Consider the following 18,391-nt stretch of genomic DNA (forward strand, 5'->3'; position numbering starts at 1 on the left):
GATTAATTGCAAAATACAGCTGGTGATTGTTTTTTTAGGACATTTTCACGTGCAGCGTTTTGGTGTTTCTTAAACTCAGCGTTGCGCTTTAACATGCATGTTGCGTATGAACATGTGTGTGTGCATGTGAGGAAGCAGTTTAAAATAACTTGTTAATTTTTATTTAGGTGTGCATCCACGCCACAGCCCCAGTTATCCCTTACACATCTTTAAGAAGATGCGTTTCGCGTTTGTACGTAGCAGCCAACGTGATGTGGGCTTGTGCAACCTATTGCTTGTGATTCCTGCAGTTATCAGCGCTAATCTGAGCACCAAGAAGAATTATTATTATTTTTTTTATGCCACGCCTGGAACATGCCAGATAGGGATTTACACAGCACATCCCCAGCTATTACAACCCAGTGCGTGAAACCCAGCTTGAAATTCGGAAAATATTTAGAGAGCAAGTTACATGTACATCATGACTTCCGAAAGGATTTAACTGGTAAAGCAATATGCTACTGCCTCAGTACTACAGGATGGATATTAAAAGGCTTAACTGTCTCAAAACAGCTCTATGGCATGGTGTACGCTGTATCTCGATGTAAATCTAGAGAGAGATTTAAATATTTCTTTCACAACCTTCCCCGAAATACATTTTGCTTAAGTCTTATTTACAGCTATTAAGAAAATAAAAACTAGCCTCAATGCTACATTTTAGGCTTTTGTCAAATTGTCTTCAATTTTAGCATTAAAGCTACTTTTTATAAACTTTTGGATGTGTTCCCAATATACATTTTACAATTTTAAAAATGTACTTTATCTATAAATAAAACCCCTTGAAACTGATAGAGGTTTATCATACAAGATACGATTTATTTTCAACTGCATTTGCCACGTATTCGCACTTAGTAAGGATTCATGTCGAGATAATTTTGGAAATTCATACCGAGATAAAATATAGTTAAAATCTTAATGAAACATATCCTGTCTTCATAGCCTGTAGCTACCAGGTCTTAGTTTTCTGTAGCTTATTCTCTCTTTTTAAAGGAGTTTGACTGGCACCGTCTATCCACAATCTGATTTCTCTTCGTAGATGATTTTCAGGCTCCTAGATGTGACAGCTTGAAACCACTATAAATACCAATATTCCATTATTTTCAAATGACTGAGTGACTTCTAAGAAAGATCTGTGTCTTAACGAGCTGAGATTAACTAGGCAATTCTTAATTTTGGGGGAAACGGAGAGTTGTACATCTCTGTATTAATTACAAGGATGTAATTGAGTGAACACACGAATGCTGGGCTCCCTGTTGACAGGCAGACCAATGTACCTCTGCAAGTGCCAGATAACTCGTTGCGACTTACTTCCAAGGAACTCCCAAGACTGCTGCTCTGTGCTTAAAAGAAAAGCCTCCCGAGGCACAAGGTGAGGGCAAAGTGGTGCAGTGCCCAGTTCAGTGTGAGAAGGATAAATGTATTTCTTATTCGTTAATGATCAGAAAAGTCTCACTGAGAGAAAATGTCCAAAATAGTGAGGACAAACAACAGCATCAAGCAGTATTTCACTTCAGAAATTTGTTATTCTTAGCCTAAATTTGCATCGAGAAACCCATGCATTTTAAAATCCCAGCGAGGAGACCTTTTAAAGCCCATAACCAGTAGTTAAAAAAATGAGCTTAGATCAAGCTTATTTCTTTTCTTTCTTTTAATTTTTTTTAACAGACTGCTAATGTTAATGTGCTCTTTTCTTCTCTCTAATTTATAACATAAATTTGCAGCTGGGAGGAAAAGGTGGCATTCCTGCCGAGCAGAAAAACCACAGCAGAGCCACATCCACCTGCCAGCCCCAGGGTGCTGGGTGGGGGTGAGGGTGCTGCGGACACCCCGGTGTCCGCAGGGCCAAGCTGGAGGGTTCCCCACTCCCATCGGATGCTGGAGGTGAGCATCTTGCAGCCAGCTCTCCTCTCACCCCCAAACGCCAGCAGGTTTGTAGGCAGGCTTCTGCTGGAGGGATTGGAAACGACTGAAGCGCTGCTTCTGGAAAGACGTTGGGTAACATGGGGTGATCGAAACCAGGCGTTAAAATAACTGTGCTCGCCCTTTCTCAGCAAGGAATGGAGACAGGAGGGCTGGATGTGTGCCTCGGGCTGAGGGATGGGCAGTCGCAGGAGCACCTGGGTATAAACTGATTTTAAAGTGTTACGCTCTAGACGAACGATGCTGCTGGATTGCCTGGAGCTGGGTGTCTGGGTGCTGGATTGCAACGCTATTTTAAAAATATGCATCATAAATGTAAAGGTCTGATCTCTCAACCCTTCTTCGGGGAATACGAGCCCCAGGGTGAGCAGAGATGGGAAGATTTGGGACCCACCTGACGTGAACTACATGTGAGTCACTCTCAAGACAGCCAGTAGATGACTAGCGCTCATCCTAATGTTAACCTTCTATTTTAGGTGGATGCTCTTCAGATTCAGGGCTCCCCCACATGAAAGCACAACCATTTAGTGTCTTGGTGGTTTGTAGTTTGGGTTTCTTTTTTTTTTTTTTTTTAACAAGAGCCTTTGATAGGTCTTACAGTGTTCATGGCTGTACAAAGCCTGATTCCTTTGCTCGGGAACAGCTCGTATTAACGGCAGGCAAGAGTTTGCTTTTGGCAGTACCCAGCTCCTTTGGGTAGCTGTTGCTGCTTCCAGAACAGGACAGGAGTATGTCCGGATCAGAAAAAAAATGATTTACAAAGACATCAGCTTAGCATATACTGCTAAAATTTAATATCAGTGCTCACCTTTTGAAATTATCTTATCTCCGGTCTTATCTCCTTTCATTTAGCAGGAGGAGGAGCCTGCGCTTTGGACTGTGGTGAGAAGAGAGGGAACATCTGTAAATAATGGCTTCTTTTTTTTTTAGGAGAGGGATAAGCACATTGTTAAAAGAATGAAGGAAATTACAGAAAAATGAGGTTTAAGGGAAAGCACATGTTGAAAGACAGAGCACATTAATCAGGCTAGGGGAATGGGAGGTATAAAGCCTCTTTTCTACACCACTTGGATTCTTATTTAGGACAAAAAGCATTATGAGGGGTTTTTTTTTTTCCTTTTTTTTTTGCTGGCTTTTAGGAAGGAAGCAATATACCACAGCAAGGTTGTGAGCCTCACTCCTGGTGCAGTCCTGGAGGATGAAGCATTTTTAATTCATCTCAAGAGCGGCTTCCTTTTTTTTTTCCTTTTTTTTTCTTTTTTTTTTTTTGAACAAAAGGAAAATCTTCTCCTCATGACTTTACAGATAGTAGAACGCCGGTTTTGAAGCCCACACTTGAAGTCTCATTGTTGGCTGAGCGCAAGTCCTGCTCTGTGGAGCAGAGGTCCCTGGCTTTCTCCTGCCCTCCTGCTGAACCAGGCGTTGGGAATGGGGAGCTGGCAGCCAACGTCTCTTGGGGAAGTTCAGGGGCTCATTCAAAGCCACTGAACTTATTGAAGAAGGATGAAAAAAAAAAAAATGGAAATGAAAACCATGTTTATCCTGGGGCTGGATACAGGGTTTGATATTTTGGAGTGTTTTCCCCCCATCTCCTCTCCAGCTACCTTTGTGCACCATGTTGGATGCCTGATGTTGGGCTTGGCTCCGCGTCTTTCTGCTGTGGGCAGAGCCCAGCTGAACGTGTTCTCCCAGAGTTATTTGTTGGTGAGAGAAAATCATTTTCCAGGCCTCTGGAGAACACCGGAGGTGTATGGTTAAATAAAAGTTCATCCTTGGGTTCTGGGCAGATATTAAGCTAATTATGGAAGTGTTCATTCTATCACAAAACCTCCTGAGATACTTACTGGTCTCCAGCGGGCACTTGCTGGAATCCCTGGTTTATGTCCACACTATTTATGTAGAGAAAAAAGAAGAGGCAAATGACTTCAGCCACAGCACTTTTCCAGGTTAAATGGATACTCCTGCGGCTGCCCCATTTTGTTCCCACCTGCCCAGCCCCCTTTTCCCAGGGAAACTCTTTTCCCACCCCAGGCACAGCCCATGAACAAGGCGTTTGCCCGTTGTGCTGCTCGGAAGTGGGCTGTGGGTTTCGGCAGGCGGCCCATGGCTCGAGCGCACAGCCTGGTACCTCTTCCAGCATCTTCTTAGCGCAGCATCCGCAAGGCAACTACCCTGAAAAGTACAACACGGGGCTGGAAATCACTGCAAACTCCCCTCCCAGATTTTAAGCACAGCTTTTCTGGGTGGCTGGGGGCGGGGGTGAGAAGGAGGGAACAGAGAGGGGAGCGGAGCCTCCTAAGATTGGGGTTTGCTTCCCGTTACAGACCTGTGGAAAGCCCTGCCACTGCCCAAGGGTCGGTGTGGTCAGGCAGGGCACAGGCTGGTGGCATCTTCATGGCCCAATCGCTCTCCCCACGGGCAGGGAGGTCCCTTTGCCACCCTCTTGCCCAGCCCTTTGGTGAAGGATGGGGATGCTGATGGGGATGTGGTGCTGTTGGGCTTTGATGTACCATAGCAAATACCTAAATAAAATATTTACATTTCTCCAGGCCACATCCCGCTGTGGGGTGAAGGCTCCCACTCCACATCCAGCTCCGCATGCCGGGTCCTAACCTACACCTTGGTCAGGGAGAGAGACTCGGCGGCCTTCGTCTTTTTGTTTTCCTGGGTTTTGGGGTGTGTTCGAATATTTTGGAAGCTCTTGCCTGACAAAGGTCCCGAAGCGATCCTGGGCTCCAGCCGTCCATCCTCCTGGGACCTCGGCTCAGGCACATTTGCGAGGCAACCAATGCCACAAAAACATCCGAGTGCGATCTATTTTTTCCTTCTGCTTTGTTGCTTAATGGATGACTCAACTTTCTTTTGTGACTGGATAGCTTTAATTTATAGTTTTTAGGCGAGCGATCGTTCCTCTCATTATTTTGGGTTAAATATTCTTATTTGTTGATTATTTAATAGTTTGTTTGGATAAAGATGGAAAAAAAAAAACCAGCTTGGTGCCATAGACCGAGTCCAAAAGAAATTAACTGCTCTGCTGCACATATTGGAGCAGGGAGTTTGCGGAGAATGCAGCCCCACTAATGGACTGGCAAACTGATAAAGGCTTTAAAGATTCCATATAACCCCACGCTGCCTCGTTTTATTAATTAACTCTCCTTGCTTTGTAGCAAGGTTGTTCCAGCTATGGAATAAATGAGTGAAAGGGCTGGCCAGTATACGTTAAACATCATTTTACGGTCAGCCTTGCGGAGGATTTGGGCTTACGGAGGTTTTGGGGTGGGTTGTTGTGTTGGTTTTCTTTTTTCCCAGACATCCTTCCTCTGCCAGGGTTTTTCCCTGGGCTGGAGGGGGCACGGGGTGAGGGATGGTCCCACAAGTGGTGGTGACGGCGTGGCCTGGGTGCTGGGAGGGCAGAGCGCGGGGGGCCAGCAGGGAACCCACGGGCAGAGGATGAGATGTGAGATGGGGGCCAGGGCAGCAGCGAGGCGGCCACGGTCCTCACGGCATGGGGAGGGGGAGCAGCCACCACAGCCCAGGCACCGCTCGGCAGCGGGAAGCGTTCGCGGGCGCCGATTGACTTCCCACTTCTGCGTCCTGGAGAACAGGCGCTGTTTTGATGGACTGCTTTATTTAGTCACTGTTTAGCTGGAGAACGGCTCGGCTAAGGCATTAAATATTTCCATCAAATAAAGGTCATTGTGATTTAAGTTTTTCAATGATTCACTAAATATTAAAGCTGATTTTTCTTTTGCTGTGTTAATTTTCTAATATCCCCTCTATGTTTTCTTTTAGAGGACCTACAGATTATTGTAAAGCCTGTCAACCAAAAAGGGGCGATAGCTGAGATGAAAATGATTCACTTATTTATTTATTTATTTAAATATCTGTGATTCGTGGGACAAAGTTCAGCGATGCATCACACCATCCATTCTCTGTCTGGACCGACGCAGGGGTTTTTTGTGGTGTGGTTTTTGTTTTTTTTTTTTTATGGTGGTGGTTTTTTTTTTTCTTTTCTAAAACATTACTTCTTGGCAAACTAGATATGCAAATGCCAGAATACACTAAAACCACATTTAATTGGACCCACTTGCCAACTTCTTGAACACAGCTTGGATTATTTCACTGGAGGCTGCTTCTGTTAAAAGATGGGGGAGGAGGAAGTGGCATATTGACAGGGCTTCAGATAATTTTTTTTCCACTAGAAGTACAATGATGCCATGAGCCAAGTTTGGAAGTATTTTACTATGTTTAATAATTATTATTATTAAAGGATATTGTAAACATATGCATTTCAGTGGAATGTAATGGGAATACAATCGTGTCACTTATTTAGCTTTGGATTAATTTTCAACTTTTTTTTTTTTTTTTTATAGGGGTAGCTGACTCCTGCAGTAACTGGAACCTGTGCGGCCTGTGAAATGCTGCTTTAGAGAGAGGACGCCTATCCTTCCCCTTAGCTAAATGAGCTGATTAAAAATATTCATTCTTTTAGAAGATCTGTGAAATTTTCATCTCTTGACTAGCAATCAATTAAATATAAACCGCGTAATAGGATTAAAATTACAAGGTTTATGGAGTTCCCAGAAATTTCAAGCATACGTATGGATGCATACGTTATATGTTGGTGTTTCAAAGAGAAATAGGAAACCTCAGTAAATTATTGCCCTAATAACACCAATGCTGTGAAGGGCTAATAGAAGGGGGTTACAGTCTCTCCCCAGCTGCCTGCAAATGGGGGTGAGCTGTGGGGCGCCGATAGCCGCATTGCTGGTGCCGGTGGGAGTCGGGAGCCAGGATAAAAGTGGGAGATACAAACACTTTTTGGGGGCTCGGTGCAAACTTTGCCACCTATTGCCCCGAGATGACGGGAGCAGGGCCTGGGGGTGCTGCAGCCACCCTGCTCACGGCAATTTGGTGGGTGCCCTTTTGGCCCCTGGGACTAATAACGCCTGGCACACCCAGGCAAGAAAGATGCTTTGTTTCCACCTTTATCCCTATGGGAAGGAAAGCCTCCGGCACAGGCACGCTGCTCCCCTGCCTGCTGCGGTGCCTGGGCAGGGATGCTTGCAGCCTCCGTTGCACCGAACTTCTCGTGGCGATGGCAAACCTCCTGGTTTTCCCCAGCCGTTGAATTATTGTGTCGGCTGGCTGCCGGCAAGTGGGGGCTGCGGGCGCTCCCCCTCCGGCGCAGTGCCTTGTCCCGCCGGGATGTGTGGCCAGGCCCTGGCACAGCACCAAGGGCTGAATGAAGGCGAGGGAGCAGGAGGCGAAGCAAACAAACAAACATTTCTCCATGCAAGTTGTCGGAGATATCGGTCCGGGCTGTCGCAGTTTTCAGTGTCAGCCTCAGGTTTGTGGTGGTTTGGTTTTTGTTTCTTTGCAGCCGCCTCCCAGTTGAGGGTTTTGAGCTCCTTTTTATTGCCGTTCGTGATCTGGGGCAGCAGATTGGATGTGGCGGGGTGATGCGAGGACAGGAGCAGAGCGGTCCTCACAGCACGGCACAGGCAGCCGTTGGGGGGGACCCACACCTGCCCCCATCTCCAGTATCAAACACGACCTCTCCGAGTGGGGCTCGCTCCTGAGCCCAAAACATGGGGATTTTACCATCTATGAGGGGAAAAAAATTAATCTCACATAATAGTGGCACTGCAATTAGGGAAGAGGCGTCACTTTAGATAATGAGCATCTTTTTAAGGTACTTATGCAATCTGAAAAATCGTAGCTGGGCTGGCTGTTCTTTAATCTTGCCATCCACCCAAAGCGAATTTGCAAAAGAGGGGGTTTATTGTCATTAGAGGAATTCTTTCCGCTATCAGAGGAGAGAACAATTTCTTTGTCATTAGCAAAATCCCTGGCTTTCCTTCAGCACATAAACAGTTTACACGATGTGATTTTAAAATGTGCTTGTCTGTAAGCCTTCGCAGGAGTCTGAATTGTGAACATTTCAGCGTTTGGATGTAAAATCTGGGATCTCGATTTAGCCTTCTGTAAATGCAAGGATGAAGGGCAAAGCACAGATCTGGGCATGAATTTTTAAATTAAGGGTATTCAGTTTCACAGTTTTAGGATGGCACCTATATGCAGTCGACAACCAAGATGTCTGAGCAGCTCACAGTCTGGAGTTTATTCTTAAATAGTCTGTGAGGCCTGGATTGCCTATTGTCCCTTGTACATAAGGTTCGGAGATGCATTGGCCCAGGCTACGCCAGCAAAACTTCTCCACGCAAACCTGGCAAGCGGCGGTGGTAAAAAAGGATTGCAGTAGCTGGTGTACTGTGCCGCCGTACCTGGGCTAATCACAGCCTAATTGCCTTTAGAGGGGTAAAACCTTCTTCTCCTGGCTTAGATCAGGGTGCTCAGGGAGCGGGGTTTTTTAAGGATGTCCGAGGAAAAGCTGTTGCCTGCTGCAGTGGGCTGTGACGGTGTTTGGGTGGTGGAGCTGTGCTGGCGAGCCCTTCCTGGGGCACTCGGAGCCAAAGAGACCAAGTGACCATTCCAAGCCTTGCGGGAAGCTGCTGCCAGGACAGAAATCGCAGCATGGTCCCTTGTGTTGCCGCTCAGTGTCCCGAGCACTGAACCATCTCCTCTCTAGTCCTAACTCTGTTTAAAAGCAGCAAAGGGATGGCGTTCAACCACAACTTTGTATTAGAGCTCAATGACCAGCCCGCCAGAAGAGAGATCAAAACCTTTTAATACAATACAAATCAGTTGCCTGATCATGCAGATGACCCTAGACCAGGGACTGTGGCAAGCTGTGGCCAGTAGAAACGAATGCAATTTATTTTAACTAATAGAGAAGTCTTTTTTTTCTAAAAGAGCAAATGGGTTTCTCAGATGGAACTGGAGGACTGGTGTGGGAGGAAGGTGGAGATGCTCAGTGTGAGTAGGGCACAGGGCTAAGACAAGTGGGAAATAAACCCACTGGTGTGTGAAATGTAAAAAGAGCCAGCAGGTAGAGAGTCTCAAGGGGATGACATGATACCAGGGACATTTTATATCAAAGCTGCATGAAAGGCAGGGTGGGTTACACTGCAGAGTGGCTGGAGGACTGGCACATAGGAAACCTCCCGGGTCTGGATGGATTTGGCCGGGTCTGGATGGATTTGGTCAGATGCCCATCTGAGCATCGGGGTCACAAGGAACCACCAGAGGGTGATGAGCCTGCACCCTTGGTGCAGCGAAGGCACAACCCCTCGCCGTTAACATTAGAAGTAAAGCAGGTGAGATGGGACATTTTCAGGGAATTGCAGGGTGGAAAAGATAAAAGGGGGGCTCTGGGCCAAGAGCCTCTGCATCTCCAACATCCAGAGTGAGCCGTGGAGGCTCAGCACCATGAGCAGGGATGGGTCAGTGAGATGCCACTGCAGACCCGGTTTGATCGGTGTCTGACCACAGTGCCGGGGGATGTGGGGACCCAGGCAAAGCCACGCTCATGACGGCTCTGCTTTTTCACCTGTGCATAACGCTGAAGCGCAGCAGGTTCAGCAAAAGTTGTTTTTCAGCGGAGGATGTGACAGATGAGCTGTTCCAGCCCAGCCCTGGCTTGCTGACCTGCTGTAAATCCTGCGGGGCAGGAGGTGCCCTCCCCGGCCCCGCGGGGGACCTGCTGTCCCAGCAACCCTGCTGGGGTGCAACTGGGGGCAGAGCCTGAGCCCACCCACGGCGGGACCCAAGCCACAGCTCTCCTCCCTGCGGCGAGCCTGGGCTGCAGACCCACGCCAGCCCTGCAGCGCACACAGCTCTACAGTGTCACTCGTTAATTAAGCTGCTGTGACCAGCCGAGTCACAGAGGCAGATGTGTTATCACAGAGCTGCAGATCACAGAAGGGTTGAGGTTGGAAGGGACCTCTGGAGGTCATCTGGTCCAGCCCCCTGTTCAGGCAGGGTCACCTAGAGCAGGCTGCGCAGGACCCTGCCCAGACAGCTTTTAAACAGCTCCAATCGCAAACATTCAGCAAGATAGATCCCATTTTGCTTGGCCAGTTTTCTACAGAGTTGAGTTTTTGCAATAGGGCTGGAAATGACTGACCTCCACCTGCTCGGAATGCAGAGGCAATGGAAGCCCAGCCCCAGCGAGGACGCCCCGCTCCCCACCTCTGCACCATGGTATCTCCCGCGCCGCCTAGCCAGGGGCTGTTGATAGCTCTTCTGATGCCACAAGACAACAACTTTGCACAGCAGAAGTGTGATGTCTGCGGGGCTGAAGTGGTTTTGGAAACATCTGAAGGCTCGTGGCTACAAAGGTGGTATTTCAGGAGGGGCAGTGGCTGGTTTGCCTGTGTTCAAATGAGCTGTGATTCAAGGTAATGGCAAGATGTTTCTGAGTTGCAAACATGGCAGGGGAATGTTTATCTGCCTTTTAAAGAGCTGAACAAAGTTGCTGGTTCGGACCAAACGTGAAAGCTTGAAGTCAAATCTGACGAAAGCAGTACTAGCAACCCCTGATTAAGAGAGGTGGTCGGGTAACATTTGACAAGTCAAAACCTGAGCCAGGTTTTAAAAAATGCAGGCAGATTTCAAAGTCTGGGTCATTACAGAATGTGAGATTTCTGTGAATCAGCATGTTCCATGGTCTGATGTATTGAGCCTCAAACAAATGTTAGGCATATGGAAAGACCTCTGTATAATGAGAGATGTGAAAAACAGGATGACTGTTTAATTTAGAAATAGGATAAGGAAGAGGGGCACATTAGAGGTATATAAGGCAGTGAATAGCACAGCAGAGATAAGCCTGTGCTTCTGTTCGCTCTGTATGAGACTGTAATTTCTATTTACTTACACATGATCAGCACTAGAAAATTTTCTCCAGCCACAGGTAATATACCACTGGAACTCTGTGCCACAAGGTACCCATCCTTGGAAGAGCATAAAAAGGTTACGGAAAGAAAAAAAAAAAAAAAAGTATTGACATGGTTAATAAGCTATAAATCATGCTTTAGGAAGTAAACTGGAAAGAAATGTTCCCCGTGGGCCACATGTTTCCCAAAGTGCCCAATATGGGATTTTTGTTCCTTGCTCTCAAGGACCTGTGGCTGTCAGCAAGAGTAGCAGGTGAAACAGATTATTGATCTGCCCTGCTGTCTGAAAAATTATGATTTTTTTTTTTCAGTAGTAACTGCATCCCAGATGTTCTTCTGCACGCACTCAGAGCGTGGCCCAAGGGTACTGGACACACAGCTCCCAGGGCCCCAGCAAACACGGAGTGACCAGCGGCTGGAACAACCCTCCTGCCTTGGAGGTTGTGTCCGGTGTGGCTTGCAAAGGGAGGAGGGACAGCCTGTGCCAAGTCTATGGTGGCACTTCAATCGGTGGCCACCTGACTGCGCCTCCCATTCCTGGTTTGGCTGGTGACCAGTGTCTGACTGCCTGGTGGCACCGGCCAAGGGGCTGGGTCTCACCCACAAGCTGTGTGTTTTGGTGGGTTTTGGTCAATGCTGCTCTAATTCTTTGCATCCTTCGCAAGGCTGGTAAGGACCAGCGCTCTCACTCCCAAGTGGGAACGCGATCGGTCCCCTCCTTGCTGGGTGGGAACCGTGTTAGTTGCTGGGCTGGCTCCACGAGACTCGTATGTGCCCGGACCAAATGGCAGCAAACTTATGGTAAAGCCCCTGCATATAATCTATATTCTAATTAATACTCTGCATCGTCTAATCAACAGAAATCTTCTGGCATGCACAGTCCAGTTTGCAAACTATTCAACAGAGAGGCTTTTCTAGCCTCTCCACAGATCAGGGTAATTAAGCAAAGCTGCTGGAGGGGCTTCCCTCTGCAGCTTCTTGAATACTGGGAAGGGGGAATGGTGCTTGAAAAAAACACCCAGGCAACCTCTGGCAACCTCTCTTAGCCCTGGAAGGCTCTCTGGAACAGAAAGGGGGGGAAAAACAAAAATTGCCTTCCTTTGCTGCTGCTGTTGAGCTGGTCTCGCTCCCGTTGTCCTGGTGCCAGCGCTGAAAGCCCATCCTGCTTCCCTCGCGCGGCGCGTACTGTCCGTCCTAGAGCAGATGCAAAGGCGGCAGTGGGACCGCTCAACTTCAGAGCCTCTCCAGCAGCCTCTGAAGCAGAAGAGCACAGCTCTCCTCACAATATGCTGTGGGGGAGGAGGAAGGAAGGACTTTGGCCCTGTTTGCTTGTGCTAATTGATGGCTTCTGTTGCAGCTATTCACACTTTTAAAAAATGGTAACACGTCTTCTGATTTAGAAGCAAAGAATAAAAACCCAACAGCCTCACCAGCACGTCGGGTGCAGACAAAGCTGCGTTGAAAAGTGCTTGGCAGAGGTGTAGCAGGCGGCTGGGCAGAAGAAACGACCCACCTGCAAACACCGAGCTCTGCACAGATGCACAAAAATCTGAAAATATGACATTTTGCTGGGATTCGCAGGGCCAGCCTCCTCGGCAGCGGTGGGCTCACGAGTCAGGGCTCTCCAGGGCACCCCCCTGCCTCACCTTGCCCAGCTGCAGGGTTTCTCCTTCCTTTATAAATGAGTTTTGTGCCTCTGACTTTAGCATTCTCTGGGTGACCGCCATTTTTCTTGATGCAGCCCTCACTCTGTGTGCCAGGTCTCCAGTGCCGGTGTGGACAGGTGCTGGGAGCCACTGGGATTAGGGCTCCGCATCCCCGCTCCCCCACCCCGAGCCTCTTTTCCTTGCAGGCAGACATTGTCTTCTCCTGCTGGGAGAGCACTGTACCTTGCTTAGCAGTTTACATGGTAAGTCTATATTGCAAGTTGGAGGTGTGATCACAACATGCCTGGGTGAAACCCTGCTTGCTTTAATTTAGCTAGCTGAGATATTAATTTCGGAGGAAGAGGCAGCAGTATGCACTTTGGAGCCTATGGTCTGGGTGGGCTTGCAGAGCCTGCGGTGTTTCAGCTTCCCTGGCATCGGTACCCAGGCAGCTAGACGGAGCGAGCTGGGATGTGTGAATAAGCAGCACAGCAAGAGACGACTGCGCCGAGCGGAGGAAGCTGGGCTGCAGCCACGTGCCAGGGACGCCACGGGCTGAGCGGGGTGAAGCCTGGGTGCTTGGCAAAGCGCTGCCACCCTCAGCTCCCCTCCTTCCTGAGGACCCACTAAACGCACCTCCCTACCCAGCAAATCCCTGGCTGCCGAGGTCAAGAATTCTGCTTTAAGGAAGGCAGACGCCCTTTTCATGAGGAATTTCTCTCTGTCAGAGAGATCCCTGGCACCCGCCACCGAAGGGGTGCAGCTGCAGCCAGTGCCACTGTGGCGGCTGGGGATGGGGAGGTGCAGCATCCTCCCACGCCTCATCCCTCAGCAGCATCCGCGCAGGGCCCTTCGCCTCTTCTCGCAGCCCTCCGCGTGCTCCTTGTGATTCACATCTGGGTGTACTCAGCCTGGTAATTTCTTTTTTCTGAGAAGGTCACTCGAAATATGTGTTTAACAGAAGCGTCCTCTATTTTTAACTTAGAGAAACCTCATAAAAAGTCAGAAGACTAATGCAAAATAATAAATGAGATATTTAGTCATAGGTCTCCATCACATTCACATTATAAACAGCTCAGAAATGATTTCCACTTCTGAGATAAGATTTAATTGTAAATCACGGGAAATGGTGAGATATATATCGCCTGGAGCAGGGTGGTAAATGCATTTCTGGGTCTGGAAGGAGAAAATAAAGCAAAGTGTGCATCGTAGCCAGGGTGGGCCCTGAGCACATTTAAACCAAACGGCGTTTCAGCCCAGGCGGCAGCTGCCGTTCTCCAGAGGAGGACCACTGGCTTGCTGCTGAAGGCTCTTTCTTCTTAGCCATGCTGAGGGGCCTTTTGCTACTGCCATTTCCTCGTACCCGAGCCTTTGTTACCGGTTGCTTCCGCCGAAGCTGCTTTTATTCCAACTTAAGCTGTTCCTTAAGCAGCATGAGACCATCTCACAACTTAAATGGCAAATGCACGGCAGTAACTTTCCTAGCTGCAGAAGGTGATATAGACAAATCTGTTGCTGATACCAGCAAGCACTGAGCCGAGCCCCTGTTTCTCATTTGGAGTGCATTGCTGTGTCTCCTCTGACATGTTTCTTCATAGCACCGAAAAAGAGGCAGCTCTTTGGAGAAACAGCTTTTCTGCTCGGAGAAAGCTTTGACTCCGGGATGGTAAATCGAGTGCTATAGTAGGTAATCGGCAGAAATCAGAGTTCACATGTTTTTCCAATGCAGAAGGAGGACAGATCGATTTATGTAAAGCAGCGGAAACTGATTTTTCAGTTGGCTAACCTCTTAGCCAGCCTCTGTACAATGAAACCTATGTAGGGTAAATTTCTTGAGCATTTATTTTATGGGTTTCAACCATCCAGTCAAGTCAGGACTGCTGGCGGAGCAGCCGGTGGTCCTCCTGCTCATGCCTCTCCTGCCGGCTGCCCACCCCGAGACTTAGCCACCGTCCTTCAGCAAACGATGCTGTGGCTGTGGCTCCTCTTCTGTCTGATCGCCTGAGTAAGGAAACAGTCTGCTTCAGTCGGTGACCTGCTTACCCAGTGATTAAAACAGGGAGGAAACAGCAACAGCTTGGAAAGGGGGGCAGCCCCAGCCCGGCAGCAAGCAGCTCTCCTGGTGCTTGAAAACAAATAGGATGAGGAGAGGAGAGAGGAGCTGTTGGGTTGTGCCTAGCCGTGGAGAGGCTCGAGAGTCTGCCTGGTCAAAAGCATTAAAGGTGATAAGAAACAGGCACTTCTCAGACCTTTTACCTTGCTTTTCCAGGGTAGTTTGCTGTTCTTCATGTGCTGCTGCATGCTGCGGTTTTCTGTGGGTTCACATATATAATACCTCACAGCTGAAACACTATATCGCAACTTAGGGCAAGTTTAAAGCTGAGTGTTTACGATACAATACACCTGCCTTCTGACATCTGGGAGATTTTTGCACCGAAGCAGAGTGGCTGTGACCTAACCATGTCCATCGGAACAGCCGAGCGGTGCCGCAGAACCGCATGCCCCTCGCCGCCCTCCTACCTCCCCTCTCCCGGGCTTACCCGGCTCCAGACAACGTTGCCTTGTGATGCACATAACTTTTTCACTAACTGGAAATAGGAATCTTGCTCTATCCATTAGTTACTGTATATGCAGTTTGTATATATAATATTTATATTTTTCCCCCAAAGTTGTGAAATATATAAAATATAATTCCTCTAGCTGAGAGCTCATCATTCCCATGACAAGGTGCAATCAATAAATTATGCACCACTTGTGGTTATTCTGCATGTCAACTCATATTTCCATGTCGCTGTCCTGACTGTTACTGAGTGTTTGTGTTGTTGTACCTTTCCACCTCCTCAGTGTTGATTTAGGAGTTATTATTCTGGGCTCATAGTAACTGCAAGAAAATCAAGTTCCAAGTGTTTCTGCCAAAAGAAGGAAATGAAATGAGCAAGTCAACAGAAAATTCCACTTGTCAAACACCATTTGCTTACGACTACGGCTTTGTTAAGGAAACTTGCGTTCGGACAAGTTGCCCGAAGGAAACAATTCGCCTTTGCAGCGGGATAACCCCCATGCCCGGCAAGGACTCCTGGTCGTGACAGCTGTGGTCCTCAAACGAGCGAACAGGAAAAAAAACCAAAGCCACTTCTGACACTTACAAATTATATCTCCTGAATAATGCATGATGCATCCAGATTGGCTACAGGAGGGGGGGATGGGGGGGGGATGCTTTTTCAATGGACAACCAGACGGGTAAGGATTGTATTATAAGAAGAGTTTGACATACCAAGAAGGGAAAAAAAAAAAAAGGAAAAAAAAAAAAGGAAAAAAAAAAGCCCAAGTACTCACACACACTTTGAGATTGACTGTCAAATCATTTCACATCTGTACCTAAAGCAAACAGACATAATGCTAACAGCTTGCTGGAGCTCAGAAATGCCACCCACTAATCAGTCCACCTGTGGAATTCTCAGTCCATCTTGCAAGTCGTGTACCCGATTGCCAAGATGCCTGACAAGAAAATGTATATTAAAACGTTGAGTAAGACTGGAAATACAATGTGGTGTAGTATAAACAGAATGCACTTGCTGGGCGGGAAAGCAGAGATGCCTTTTAATTCCTCTCGCCGTGACCCGGCGCCGCTCGCTCCTGCCTTTGCCGGCGCTGGATGGCAGGGACGGCTCGCCGACCGAAAGGCATGTTCACCTCCCTTGCACGATCCTGTCTCTGCTTTTGCACAAAAATAAGTAAATAAATAAATAAATAGATACCCCCTCCCAAAGCTTCTGTCCGTCTTAATTACTATATCTTTTTAATTTTTTTTTTTTTTTTTTTGCACATGGGCATAATTAACAATCGTTTAAAGATAGGTGTTAGCAAGATAAGTCTCAGGAAAAAAAAGATAGAGAGAAATAATCTCTCCTGTGTAATGAATGCACCCTTTGGGGTAAGACAAAGAGGTAATTCAAAGGAATGGTTTGTTGAGATGGTGCGTTGCAGGAGCACAATTCTTCCAGGCTAAATTACAGCGAGGATTACAGCACCCGATTGCCAGTCGCTATTTATCGTGCTGGCAAAATGATCATTTTGCTCTTTTCATCTCCAAAAGGAATATAAAGGAATGAAAGGAGAAAGTTTACTGGGATTGTAAGAGGAGGCAAGAAGGGCTGGGGAATGCCCCAGGGAGGATAATTATTCTGTACAAGGCACCATCAGAAGGTTACGGGGTTTGTGGTGTAGCGGGAGGCGGTGTGGCACAATTAGATGCTTTAGATACTCTTTTCTATACGTCCCGAGCTTTTACATTTGCACAGTAGCCGTTTTCTCTCTCCGAGTACAAAATGCTATTTTAACATCTGTTCTTTTAAGGCTATTTGCTGTGGGAAGGCAGTGTGTTTTGCCATAAATTTAGGTCATTAATTTGTATCTGTTCTTTGTTTATTTAAGAAACAGGACAAAAGGGCAGCTGCCGAAACATTTGGCTGTGCCGAGGGGTAGTGGGCTCGGCATGCTGGAGTTGTGCGCCCAACCAGCTTGAGTTTGTATCCGCAGCTAGAGGACAGAACTTTATGGGAAGCCTTTGCCAAGGCATGTGGCGTTCCCCATTCCGCCACAGCCCTGCTCTCCTCGTTACCTGCTCTTGGAGGGGCAGCCAAGTGCAGGGATGGGGCTGGGGGGCGACGAGCGATGTGGATGGGGGCCACATGCTGATGGCAAAGCAAAAACCTTGAGAGCTGTATGGGAACACTGGTGTTGCTGTTTGTTTTTTGGCATTTGTTTGTTTTTTGTTGGGGTTTTTTTTAGGAGATGTTTAAAAAGCAATTGGTTTTTACTGTGTTGAGTCAGAGGGCTGCAGCTGGCTACCAAAGGGTACACGCTACAAGCAATCTGACCTATATAATTAGACATGTATAAAGAGAAGCACAATAATACCTAGTAACTTGATTGTTAACAGCATTTAATGCTCTTAGATTGATCATTACATGTGGAATAATTTCTGGGGTGTTATTGATATTATGAAGCATTAAGAGAGGTTTTATTTATTCTTGTAAGCCTAAGGGACTCAAACAAATTGAATGTGTTGGTAAAGATCATTTTTTGCATGTTGATTCTGGGACATCTTCTAATCAGTTTAATTAGATAAAACTGAAACAATCACACAACTATATTGAAGCATCTTCCGTTTCCAGCTTCCCATTAGAAACAAACGGATGTATCTCAGAGACCCCGGCATTACCAGCTGGGCATGATGAAAAGCCCAGGCTCACGAAGTCAAAAGCCGAAGAAGGGCTGGCGTGCACATCGCCTTCCACAGAGTCCCTGGGGCCAGCTGGGATACAGCACTCCACTCCTCGGTGGGCACAGGGTCTTACTTATCCCCAGACCCCGTGGAAACTGGAGAAGGTAGGTGTCAGATAAGGTCCGATTCAATGGGAGAAATGTCATGGCGAAGTGCCACCAAGTCATTTAGATCTCCTGTGGCTTGCGCTGGAGACAACCATTGGTCTTGTGGCAGCAGCATCAGTCCCAATTTGCAGAGCAGGTCCCCAAACCCAGACTCAGTATATCCTTCGCTGACACTGATCTTTAGAAAAGAAAATTAAAGGCAGGACTTCTGACGATTCGAAGTACATCTCAGTGCCATTTGTGTTTGGCAAAGAGTTTCTCTGATCTTCACTGGGTCTTTAGATGCAGTAAATCTTCAAGTGCTTCGGGTGCCCAGACACACATGGCAGCTCCCAAGAGCAAATTTTCAAATGAAATTAGGCTTTTACTTCCTTAATCAGTGGGACGGAGCACCTAAATGTCTTTATAAATCTGGCTTTGAATCACGCACCTCCAAGGAGCGTATCATTTAGCAAAATCGCAGTGTAACTATTACAAGGGGGATGAAACCAAGTGTCTCATGGAAGTGTCTGGAGCTAATCCAGCAGTCTGCAGCAGATCCACCATTTTAAATATTGAGACCGAGCAACACTTTTTAGTTTTCTCGTATCAAAA

Source organism: Falco biarmicus, chromosome 6 (assembly GCF_023638135.1).
Source record: "Falco biarmicus isolate bFalBia1 chromosome 6, bFalBia1.pri, whole genome shotgun sequence".
Lineage (NCBI taxonomy): Eukaryota > Metazoa > Chordata > Aves > Falconiformes > Falconidae > Falco > Falco biarmicus.